The sequence below is a fragment of the Poecilia reticulata genome, chromosome 16 (genome assembly GCF_904066995.2).
Source record: "Poecilia reticulata chromosome 16, P_reticulata-male-v2, whole genome shotgun sequence".
Classification (NCBI taxonomy): Eukaryota; Metazoa; Chordata; class Actinopteri; order Cyprinodontiformes; family Poeciliidae; genus Poecilia; species Poecilia reticulata.
In genome coordinates this window covers 34,653,922-34,667,188 of record NC_088845.1, presented here as the reverse complement: position 1 = coordinate 34,667,188, position 13,267 = coordinate 34,653,922, and the positions used below count along the sequence as shown (strand labels likewise).

At 38.4% G+C, this 13,267-nt stretch overlaps 1 protein-coding gene across 5 annotated transcripts in view; it reads left to right on the top strand.

The window, feature by feature from the left end:
• The first annotated feature begins 782 nt into the window (after window positions 1–782).
• The window catches only part of tsnare1 (T-SNARE Domain Containing 1), a 147,648-nt gene continuing 135,163 nt past the window's right edge, over window positions 783–13,267 (top strand). For 4 of the 5 annotated variants that reach the window (XM_081597243.1, XM_081597245.1, XM_081597242.1 and 1 more), the window contains exon 1: window positions 783–878. The gene's annotated coding sequence lies outside the window, so the exon portion shown is untranslated. Of the gene's footprint in view, window positions 879–8,118; window positions 8,213–13,267 lie in introns of all 5 variants that reach the window. The other variant, XM_081597240.1, reaches the window with a different exon arrangement.

Below are 13,267 nucleotides of genomic sequence, written 5' to 3'. Positions count from 1 at the left end.
CTGGTATTTGCACCTGCAGATTGTGACCCTGGATGGTTCAAACCCAGTTCAGAAATACCATTTATTATGCGTTTCCAGTGAGCCGCCTCTAACATGAAGGGTACTTTAGAGGTAAAATTGATGGTTTGATTGAAATACAATAAAATTTTGTCATTGAAATACAACAAAATGTCAACATTTTTTCAGTTTTACCCTAGAACTTTTTTTTATAGCAAAAAAAGGCAGTGGGGTAAAATCCATGGGTGTGAATACTTTTGGTAGACACCCTATGGTACATGTTCAACAATAATAATAAAAGCATTTTTTGTGAGCTCTGTAATTCTTTTTTTGTATTTTAGAATTTTGACTTAAATTTAGAGAAGTGATGTTTTTTTGGACTGGCGACCTGTCCAGGGTGTACCCTGCCTCTCGCCCGGAGCATTAGCTGGAGATGGGCACCAGCACCCCTCCCGATCCCACTAAGGGACAAGGGTGTAAAGAAAATGGATGGATGTTTTTTTGTTGAGACTGATGTTCAGAAACAAATGCATATCTAAATCAATGCATTATGCCAATTGCAGAGAGGACCACACCCTGATGATGAGTTATTTCATCTCATTAGTAAACCTTTGCTGCTTTTTATGTAGCTTCTTAAAAAAAAAATCAGTAAGAGTTCTCCTGAGCTCTAAACAGTAATTATTAGTGGAAAAATGTTTGATCTGAAACATTTGGCCTTGTCTACACAAACTACAAATCCCAGAGTGCTGTTCCAGAGCTAAAGCTGGTCATATGACCGAGCAGAGGGAGCAGGTGGTTGGTGGTCATATGATGTTATTAGCAAACACTCGGAAGCGGCAACATCTCAGCTGAATCCCTTACATCACTCCTGGCATTGAAAGGTAAAGCTGGAGTGGTCGCTCCTCCTCACCTTATTGTTTTCTGTCCTTACAGAGGGATGCTGCAGCCTAACAGCACAGAGGGGGGAAGAAAGGGGAGGAGAGAGGAGGCAAGGATGAGGGGGATGGGAGGCCGTAAAAGGGCTTTTCTATAGACAACAATAGAGCACAGATGTTCATACTGTAGAAATCTATTTGTAAAAACTGTGTGCCTGCAGGCTGTGTGTGACGCTGGAGTGTTTGCATGGACAAGTCTGGCTTGGAGATGTGTGAGGAGAAGATGAGTCCGTGTTTACCTCTGATTTAATGCAGGAGTTATATGTGGAGTAGGAAGCATGGCCCGGGGACGCCCGCATGTCTTTCTTTCTGTTCTGTTCTCCAAAGGTCCTGTATGAGCTGTAAAAAGCTGGACTTTGCTTACAAAAAGTATACAAAGTGTATACTTTGTAATTCAATGCAAAGGATGTCAGTAAAGTGTACTATAAGTACTTAGTATCCAGAACATAATGAGACCTTCAAACTTGAATGCCAACCTTTGGTCTGTTGCAGCATTTACTATAAATTATGTCAACTTGTAAAACTCCTCCTCTTTTAAGGCTTTGACAGTAAAACTCATCTCATGTCTGCAGTACATATTACATCAATCAAAAATCAAAGTTGCCTCATTTACAGTGCATGAAAACAAGTTGTGTACCTTTGATGTATTGATAATTTTGGTCCAAATTTTTTCAGTTTTCAAATCAGTTCATATCTGCCTGGGGGAGACATCAATGCTCCTCCTCTCCTCTTTCTACCATATTTTTTGTTTCTAACTTTTAAAACCAGGAGCATAAAGTCACAAAGGTTCAGGGTTCACAGGGGAATCAAGAGTAGATTTTTGGAGTGAAGCTTTAGCTTCCTTACCTAGTGGGAGATGACCTGAAGAAAGAGGGCACAGAATGAAAGACAGGTGAAGCAAAGTGTTGACACCACTCCAAAATTAATTACTATTGGCCATTTATACATTTGTCTTCTACTGTACACGAATTTACTTTACATGGTCTTTGAAGTAATTATTTTTTTAATTCTAAAAAGGAGACAAATGAGTTTTAAATACTATTACTAAGGCTGGTTTTTACTACTCACACTATTTTTTTCCATCTTTATAATGTGATGTTAACCCTTTCATGCATAGTGGTCACTACAGTGAACAACTACTGTATCTAAAAGCCATTTTCTTGTGCTTCTTGTGGATTTTTATGTTATAAATGCACACAGACCATTGAAGTGGACACTAATGCATCATAAAATACACCATCAACTACTGGCCATCAGCTGCAAATGCAAGAAATTTGTTTTGTTAAATCCAATATGGCCGACAGACAAAAAAGCATGCCAACCGACCGGGTCCCTCCTCCTTACTGACTCTTGCAGGTAAAAAAAAATATTGTGACTTCAGATAACCCCTAAAGAGCAATACTACTGATGTATTTTTCAAATAACTTTGTATTTGGAGAAAATTACAATTGATCACCTAAAAAGAAAAAGTTTACCTTTTTTTTCTTGCGTTTTTTTATGCCTTAGGAAAAACAATACAGATTTAGAAAAAAATCCTGACACAAATGATCATAATTCATGCATGACAGGGTTGAGAATAAAATGTTTACATTTGACCAGATATTTAGTTGAGTGGCCAATAAACCTTATTGGTCTTTAACTTGGCCAACTTTTTTTCTGCTGTCCTAAAATATCTTCATGACCTAAGAGTTGATGAGCTTCTGAGTGGAGTGAAGTGCCGTCCATGTTAAGCATCGCATCACCAGCACAAAAGTCTCAGAGATATAAACGCCTTGCTGAAGCTCTTGGAGTTGCGCAATTCCACTTAGCAGTACTGTACTGTTGTGGGGTGACAGGGCCCCCTTCAATTGGGGGAATGGTATGGGAAAGTTAGGGTGGAGCTACTGGTGACACAACACAGTCACTTGATTGCGGGTCAGAAAATGTTGCTGCTTGTGACAGCCATGAAACATACTGAAGCAACACACTTGCTGTTGCACTAGTATGACAACACAATAGGTGTTTGGTTTTAACCCCTCCTGATCAGTGAGAGTCTGCCCAGCAGTGGAAACTCTCACCTGAATAAAGTGCACCATAAAACAGAGCCCTGAACCACAACGCCCAGTGGAAATGAGGCATAAGGAATTCCTTTCACCAGCATTTAAAGACGACATCAGTGAGATAATGTGTATGCTTCCACCTGCATTTATCATACTGGTCATCTCTGCCAAACATGTCAGGAGTTAGATCTGTCTTAAAAGCAGGCTACCCATCTTTTTCATCGCAGAGTCTGTTGGCCAGTTTAGTTCCCCAACCAAGATCCTCAAGAAAATCCTTCAGAAGGTTAGAATTAGCAAAGCTAAAGGTTTTCCACCTGTGTGCAGCAGCAGCAAAAGACAATCTTAATCAGTGTGCACAATTTCCTTAAAACATTTCTCTTTTTTAAGAACGAGGCTTCAGGCCTACTACTCGGTCCCTGGAACATGTGAAACAAATGACAATTTCAATTATTAAAAAAAAAAAAAAAAACATGCCATACAAAACAAGCAAATTAGTAAAGCAATCCACAAGAAAACAAATTAGTAATTTCAAGAATAAACAGAAACAAAAGGTAAAACACTTCAAACGATGGAACAAATTGTTGTCCGGTTTCAGAGTCCTTTCAAAGGGATCAGAGGAGTAATGCCCCGACCGCACAGCCTGCCAAATCTGCAACAGGTTTAGTTGAGAGCGGCCCAAACAAACAATGGTAAGACAAGACAGCAGAGCGTCCAAACTGCTGCAGCTCCAAAACACAATTAGGTGCCTGAAACAGAAAACCCATTAACGGTGGATCCAGATAAAAGAAATCAAAAGCTAAATAGCAGGTAGCTTACCCAGGGGTGGAAACACAGCCTAACCCGGGAGGGAGCGGGTCAGCAGGTGGGGACCACATGGAAACCGCACGCCTCAACAACCTCCAGCTGCAACCTGCAACGCCAGCACAGCAACACTCCAGAAACGTACGATAGGTTTAGCACCCAAAAACCAACCATGATCTCGCCACGGATAGCAAAACTGACACTTACGATCTCAGACGAGCCGATCAAACGCACAAGCCAACATGTAACTGCCGATTGTAGCAACAGTGGGAGAAATATAGACACACACACCTTGCAGTGGCCTGCCCAACTATAAAGGCATCTGCCCTGCCCACCAATCAACGGTGCGCTTCTAGCTGCACCCGGTGCGCAGGGTGGGGGAGGGTGGAACACAACCCCACCACACAACCATCATCTAAATGTGGATCTACATCCACATTTGGGGTGATTTTACATTGAATGAAAGCTAAGGATTTATGTACATTTTTTGGCCTGATAGGTCTGCATCATAACATACCACTAAAAGTTTCTTCACTGGTGTTGAACACTATTTTATTGGCAGATGATGGATATCATGGGTATATGTTCAAAATTATCTTACATCAACATATTTACAAAAATGTGCGTACAAAAGGTTAACAATGATAACATGGCATTAATAGAACATTTTATTTAAGAAAAACATTTTATTTTATTAGTGTCCTTACAGATATTTAAACATATTTGACTCAATTTTGACTGTCAGAACAAAAGTCTATTGTCCATGGAAGAACACCATCCAGGAGCTTAAGCTTTGTGCTGTATGAACCAGGGAAACGGTACAAGTTGGGGTAACACAAGTTTGACCTTGGTTGGCGTCACTTTGACGCCTTCCTCACTTTGTGGCCTTCCTCCCATTCTGGCGTGTAATGAAGCCACTTCTTGAGAGTTTCGCTGCAGTCCTCAAGAGTCAGCTTTGGGTCAAACTGCAGAGCAGCAGCTTAAAAACACAAAAATAAGAGGAAGGCACTGGTTCGAAAGATGATAAACATCTGAAAAGTTCTGAAAGACATTGAAATATTAAATAGTGTACTGGTTATAGGTCTGAGAACAAAAACTGTTTAGTTCCCCATATACACTCACTGTTAAATTAATAAGGACCCACTTATTAAATATTAAAATAAATATTCATCAATATTTATTTTAATGTTAGTTGACATATACAGTTACATTTACCTATCAAGCTGCAGCATAGTGTAGCCTTTATAATTCTGCACTTACATTAAAATGAAAGAATCAATATTTAAAATAAAGGGTTGTTCATCAGAAAACCTAAAGATAAAACTAAGGGAGGATCAGGGTTGATTTAACACACCAGAGACAAAAAATAGTGCAAAAGGTGATTTGTACTGTAGTTGGAAAAATTATTTACAATATATATGTGATAAACCATCAAATAACTGGTTCAATCTTCCATTAACCACAAACATTTCCAAATATTCAAAAATAAAATAAAAAATGTCCATATGCTGACAAAGATCCCACACAAGTAGTAATAGTCCAGTTCAGTTTAACCAGTTACCAATCCAAGAATCAACAAACTGAATCAGTCGTTAGCAGGTTTAGATCAGTGTTTCAGCCCACTTACCTTACATGTTTTAAGTGTTTCCCTTCTACCACACCTGGATTGAATCTGTGGATGATTAACAACCTTCTGCAGTTCTTGATAGCTGCAGAAGAGATCATGCAATCATCCAAATCAGCTGTTCTGGAATAGAGGCACATATAAGCAGATCCCTAAGCACATCATAATAAAAAATGGAAAACAAGTGAGTTGAAATGATTTAAAGCCCACCTGCAGCAGCCAGCCTTACACTTCCATGTGCACCACATGCTCTCCTGGACCAAACAATAGATAAATAATTAACCCTCCACCTCCCAATTTCTCACCTTCTGCAAAGTTCCACTATTATTTGTAGTTTGATTAGCAAAGATATATCAGTCTTGCACAGCAGAAACAGATTTAATGGTGTTGCAGAACTAAAATTCAACATCTAGCCAAATATAAGGGATCAGAGCCAATTATAAATTCAAGAAAAAGTGAACGCCCCAACATGCACTGCACTCCCAAGACACTAAAACATAAAATGTCTTTATTGTCAAATCAGTCTGACAAAAGAAAACCCAACACAACCACTGACGTTCAACATATACCAGGATTAGATTGGCTACAAATCATTTTAATAATTAAAACATATGACAATTAAATATGGTTTAATTGATTCTCCTGTTACTAAATATGAGTTTGATGAAAACATTGTGACAATATTGCATTTACTAATTTTTGGAAGTATGATCCAACTGAGTGACAAGGCTGTTAGTTTCACCAGCAGATGTCACTAGTGAGTAATGAATGAAGCATCGAGTAATGAACCTTTTTGCAAAGCAAAGGGCTGGAAAGGTTCATTGCTTCATGAGGCTTCATTTGCCCATCACTAGCCTAGAGTGGTGGGCAGGATAAAAAAAATACAAAAGGAGACATGACCTTAATTTTAAAAAATATCTGGTTTGCCCCAAAATAACCAAGATTACTATAGGCACAAAACAATGCAGTTAATAAACACATTTAAGATCAAAATAATATTGCCAAATCTACCATAAAAGTGCTCAGAGTAGAATTCAATTCAGAAGTCTGTTGCAAACAAGCCAGCAGCAAAGTAGCTGTTTGGTTGGGACAATCCACTGGAGTAAAAACGGGGAGGTGGACCATTCTACTCCTTGTAGTGACTTGTAGATATTTTTCTGTCAACACATTATGCACAGTCTGTAATAACATTTATAGACAAGAAATTGTACAGAAAGGAATCACAACCCACTGCTCTCAACATGTAGTGCTTAATTTGAAACATGATTAACCTCCACCCAGTAATAAAGTGTTCTGATCAAGAGCTGAAAGAAGGGTTGGGGGCAAGAGAGTTCACCCGTCTCCATTTCCTAATAGTGTTGTTGATTTTATTTTGTTGGAGAAAAGGAAAAAAGAAAACCTTTTAGATTCATATTCAGTACAATCATATTTAGACAATAAGTACTATGGATATGTCCAAGTTTATACATGTCACTTTGACCTGCGGAGGCTCTGCATTAGTAAGGAGGAAGTGAGGCGACAATATGTCTTTGAGGTGTTTTTATTCAGGAGCTCCAAGTTACACCAACACCCTCTTCTCTTTTTTTTTTAGTGAAACAAAACAGCTTACATTTATACCTGAGGCAAGTTCCATTTACACCAGGTGAAGGGGTGATCAAAAAAGGACAAACAAACACTATTTACACAAACCTAACAGCAATAAATGATCCAACAAATATTTACATGCATGCAAATTATTAAAACTAAGCTATTCTAAGGTCAATCAAAAAGTAAAGGTAACAAAATAAATCCTCAGCGTGTTACCCCTCTTAATGGAAGCTGGTATGTTCCAGGAGCGTTTGTCTCCCTCTCTGCTCCACCTTGCTGAGACACACCCAGAAAGGCAAGTACTCAATTAACTCAAATTGACTAATCTAAATCAAAACAAACTGACATCCCCCCGCCCCCACATTCTCTGAACAGGAAAGATGGCCAGTCTCCCTACCCAAAAGAATGTTCACCAAATGTCAAAGTAACTGAAATAAAGAACTGATACAAAACACATTTGAACTGAAAAATAAATAACATAATATCAATAATCAACATGGGATGGAACCCCTGGTCTCCATCACAATACAGATGCTTAAAAAAATTCAAATAGCAATTAATTGTTCCAGAATTCAGTATTAAAAAATGTAAAATAATTACTGATGGACTATCAGTTTATACAGGAGATGCTGGGAATCATTTTGGATTGAGGAAGTTCGTCCACTGAGAAGTATAGTATGTTCTGATTCAAGTTCATCGTTATATTTGTTAAAAAATAATCATTCTATTAGTAGACCAGATCTTTAATTAGAAATTAAGTAATAAATTTATAGAATTTAGGCAATGGGTTTATTACTTATTTTTACATGGGTACCATCCAATGTAGGAATAAAAGGAAATGAGTTGGCAGAAAATTTGCTAAACAAGCTACAAAAAATAGTTATATTGATATATTGGTACCATATAAATCGCATCTATTATTAAAGAAAAGGTTAAGGAAATGTGGTGGGACTGTGTGTGTGTCTTTGTTTCTCCCACTGTTGCTACAATGGGCGGCTACATGTTGACTTGTGTGTTTGATCGGCGCATCTGAGATCGTAAGTGTCAGTTTTGCTATCCGTGGCGAGATCATGGTTGGTTTTTGGGTGCTACACCTATCGTACGTTTCTGGAGTGTTGCTGTGCTGGCGTTGCAGGTTGCAGCTGGAGGTTGTTGAGGCGTGCGGTTTCCATGTGGTCCCCACCTGCTGACCCGCTCCCTCCCGGGTTAGGCTGTGTTTCCACCCCTGGGTAAACTGCCTGCTATTTAGCTTTTGATTTCTTTTATCTGGATCCACCGTTAATGGGTTTTCTGTTTCAGGCACCTAATTGTGTTTTGGAGCTGCAGCAGTTTGGACGCTCTGCTGTCTTGTCTTGCCATTGTTTGTTTGGGCCGCTCTTACCTAAACCTGTTGCTGGTTGGCCAGGCTGTGTGGGCGGGGCATTACTCCTCTGGCCCCATCGAAGGGCATTTGGAACTGGATGACAACGATTTGTTCCATTGTTTGAAGTGTTCTTTTACAGTTTGTATTTGTGTTATTGAAGTTACTAATTTGTTTTCTTTTTGGTTCTATTTATTTTCTTTTGCATTTGCATGTTTTGTTCATTTCTTTTGGAATAATTGAACTTGTCCGTCCTTATCTTACGTGTTCCCTTTTGTTCTAGGGACCGAGTAGTAGGCCTGAAGCCTCGTTTTTAAAAAGAGAAATGTTTTAAGGAAATTGTTAAAATATTGTGCACTGTTCAGTCTGTGTTCGGGTGCATCTTGTAACTTCTAAAAAGATCTCTACCTTCTGGTCACAGAAAGATAGCAGAAGCAGTGGGAAGAAGGTAGAACTAATAGGTGGCTTTACAGTATTCAAAGAAAAGCTGGTGCAATGAGAACACGATGAAATAGAAAAGAGGAAACCATTATATCAAGACTATGTTTTGGTCATACAGGGTTAAATAGTACAGTATTTAAAATGGAAAAACATCCAACAGGAAATTGTGATTTTTGTCTTCAAGAAGAGACAGTAAAACATATTTTGTTGGTTCAAAAACACACAGAAATAGAATAAAGGATGAGCCCAAAGAAATGGTGCTGCGGCTCCATATTTGATGGGTTGTAAACGACCCACTCGAACACATTTGTTCTGTACGGTGCGGAAATGTAAACAATAGACAGAACGTAATGTCTTCCAGCTTTTTCTGTGTAGCTGAGAGCTCGACACCAACAGCAGCACAGCGTCAGCAGCCCACATTGCTGATAGCCGAGAAGGAGATATATAAGTTCATTTCTATGCTTTCCTGTAAACTGGTTATGAGTCTTGGTTTTTCAATTTTCTTGTATTTTAACTATTAAACCAACTGGTAAACAAATGTTTATATCTGTTTCTAAAAGAATAGTAGCTTCTCTCTTATGTCTCCATCAGATGGGCAGCATTAACAGCTTTTGGTGACATTATTTTGTTTTTGAATACGATGCAGGATTTAAAATGAACTGATGAAGATGGTCTATGTGTCTAGTCTGGCCTGGGAGAGATGTCTGTGGTTCCCTTCTGGACCTGTTACCCCATCAACCCGATGTGGAAGACTATGTTCAGAATTTAGATCTCGCGGTGTCAACAATGCAGTCAGTGGGCTGAGGGAAATGCAACTCCATTTTGCATATATATATATATGCAATAAATATATATATATATATATATATATATATATATATATATATATATATATATATATATATATATATAATATATCACATACAGTATATTCACTCTTTTGTCATAAAACCCCCAATAATTTAAAACTACTTTCACCCCTGCCAAAGACAGATACCCTGGATGACTTTTAGTTATTGCATGGAGAGGTGGTTTTGTAAAATATTGCTCTGGAAAGCTGAATACAAATCCCCATCAAACTTTTCAGATTGTATTGGTTTAAAAGGTTAAAAATCATGTTTTCTTTCTTTTCACTTCACCATTTTAGACCACTTTATGTTTTTTCACTTGAAACTCCATAAAAAACACATTTAGGTTTGTGGCCGGAAAGTGACAAAATGGAGAAACATTTTGAGGGGCATGGATTCTTTTTCAGACTATCACATGATGTGCATTGTGATACCGTGCATTCTTCATAGATAACACTCCTAGAATAAAACATGTATGTGCAGCTCAGTTGTTGCTCATTGATCAACATGTTTGAGGTTTTATTGTATTCTTCGCCTCTTCTTCTTGTCTGTCGGATTGGAAACCCCATTGATCATATCAAATTGGGTGAGTAATTGATTGTTACTGGTTATTAACCTCTTAGAACCTTAGACCTCCTTGCTCGCCACTGAGTACACCCTGTAATCAGTCACAAATGGCAGCCGCTAATGAAATTAGTTCCTAGTTCTGCTTCACAACTTTGTTTGTTTCACAAAGTATTGGCAAGGGCATAGAGATGCCACGGTTTACTTTCCCCTGAGAATGGAGTGATAGAACAACAGAATGCTGATAATGAGCAGCTGTGTTTGTGTTGTTTCTTTGTAATTAGTCATGTGTCTGACCAAAATATAAAGATAAAAGATTAAGCACTTTTATCAGCTACCAATTGTCTTTGATCCAGAAAGTCATTGCAGGTGCAAGATTTGAATAGTGATCATGTCTAGCGTAATCAGTGACTTCTATACGTGTCTTTTGCTACCATTTTTCTTATGGAGTAAAGTGTTAGTTTGATGGTCAGGATTAGAATGGCTGTAATGTTTTAACCTTTGTCCACTTCTTTGTTTTCTTTCAATTCTCAATGGCATTCCTGAATAATGGTTGTGCATCTCATTGCCATACCATCAACACCAGCCGTTTCAGATGTGTGCTTGTCAACAAAACACAATTTTGCAATTTCTGTGTTTCTATTAAATAAGAAACAATTAAAATCACACATGAATAAATTTGTTCACGCAATGTCATTGGAAAACATGCTACACCATCGTTCTCCTACTACTTCCTAACAGTTGTATGATATCATAATTCTTCAAAAGTTGATCAAACTTTGTGTTTTTTGCCTTGAATGTAAACGGATGGATTTGGCTTGAATGATGATTTTGTGATCCTGGTTAAATTCCTTCAAAGCACTTTATGCTCTCTATTCTGTCCACTTGCCTCAGTAGTTCATTGACCACACTCCACAGAACCATTTTGATAGCAATAAAATCAAATGTGTTTACCCTCAAAGTATTCCACAAATCAAGGAAGGTTTATCATTTGAACAAAGCAGCCCAACTCCTGCATTAGGATTCTCAAGATGACTGCTCAGCATTGTTTGGAAATGCCCCTGATTATTCTGTCATGAATGGAAAGAAATTAAATTAATAATCTGGATCCAAGAAATCAGAAAGTGAACACATATTGAAAGGCAGTTATTGCAGCTGTCTTCTATCCATGTTTGTGATAAGTCTCTTAAACAAATAACCAACAACCAGCTTTAAACTCCTTCTCATATGGTGATTTACACTTTGAAGAAGTTGTTAATGCTGCTGTGTGTTTGTGCTGATCCATGCTGAAGTCTGCTCAGCCATTAAGGGCTGTGTAGTCATGGTGATGGCTGTGAAACATTGTGAGAAATTTCAATCTCTAGGAAGTCATAGCCGGAGGGTGAAGCATATGTAGCATGAGGATGGCACCAGAAGGCCCCATTGTGGCTGTCCAGTTGGCCATCTGTTATAGTCCTACAGGCAGAGCCAGGAAGCCCCTTCACCCTCTCCCCAGCCTCCATCTCCTCTCTGCCCCTCCCCCTACCAGAATGAAAGACTGGCCTTTTTAAATGCCATGGTAGAGGACAGCACTTGCTTCCCTTAAGGAACTTCCCAGCACATCCCAGACACTGAGCTTTAGTCTCCCTCGGTGGGACTTCCAGCACACATTCTTGAGTGGGGCAATGACTCCATGTAGAGCATTTGTTGGAGTGCAGAATTAGACCACAAGAGTGGAAACGGCCGCAGCATGTCTCACTCACTGGCCAAAGATCATTACTTGTCCTTATCTCAGGCCAAGTCCTCAGGCTGTTCTCTTCGATTCCAGTCAGGAAAATCATTACCAATTCACTGGAGGCCTACCCATGGTCCGGAGGAGACAGATATTCCACTGCTGATGGGATGTTACAATTACTTTTGTTAACTCTTTACTAATTGAATTAAAACACTATTGGATTTTTTGTGAAATAGAAGAAGTGACAAGGGACTGTGTGCTGTGTGGACCTTTTTTTAGCTTGAAGAGGTCCTTGTTTTAAATATTCACTGCTGTGGTCTGCTGTTCAGTGAAATAAGACAATATACTAGAAAACTCTTCTGTATGCACTTATAATAATGAGGACATTAAGAAATAAACCTCTGACATGTTCTGTTATTACCAGTGGTGGAGAAAGTACTCAAAAAATGTACTTAAGTAAAAGTACAAATACACAGACAAAAATGTACTTAAGTAAAAGTCAAAGTACCACATTAACATTTTACTTAAGTAAAAGTAAAAAAGTACTGGCTTTTAAAAATACTTAAGTATTAAAAGTAAAAGTACTTGCTGAATGCATTACCTAATCACTAATATCATTAAGTGTACCAATCGTATTTAATTTTAATACATTAGAAATGTGCCATTTTAATGAACAGCCGCAGATAAAGCATGTTTTTATTGAGTTTACTCTGTAACATAGTTTAAACTTAGATATATGATTCTATGCATCATAATTTCAGGGATGGAAACATCTCGTCTCCTGTCCTAACATAACATGAACTTCACTTTTTTTTGCCACACATTTATTTTGAAAGAAATCCAACTGGCAGAGGAGGACATAGAACCAAGGAGCCTCATAGCAGAGTTGTAGTCTGGACCACTGAACCCAAGACCAAATCAAAACCAGCACCCCGCGCTACATGACAATAAAATTAAGTTTACCTATCAAAATTGCTTCTCAAATTGATCTGAAAGATCCACATTCCCATGAAAACACCTAGATATTAAATACTTAGAGCTGAAATAAATTTAACCAGTGACAATTCAAACTCTTCTTCATTCTGTTTTGCTTTCATCTCTGTGCCACAATACACAGAGGTCTCCTGCCATCCCTAAAAAAATAATTGTGCAGACAATTATTAATGTCAGAAATAATAATTGTCTGCACCATTAAACATAGCAATTAACAACGCTCAACTATGATCACTGTCCAAGGCCCAATAAGCAACAAGTAACCAAGCAGGAGGAGCACCGTGACTGTTCTCATCCTCCCTCCTGCTGCAACGTCTGCCACCATGACAGGTCACGAAAACAAAGAGCAATGAGCATGCTCTGT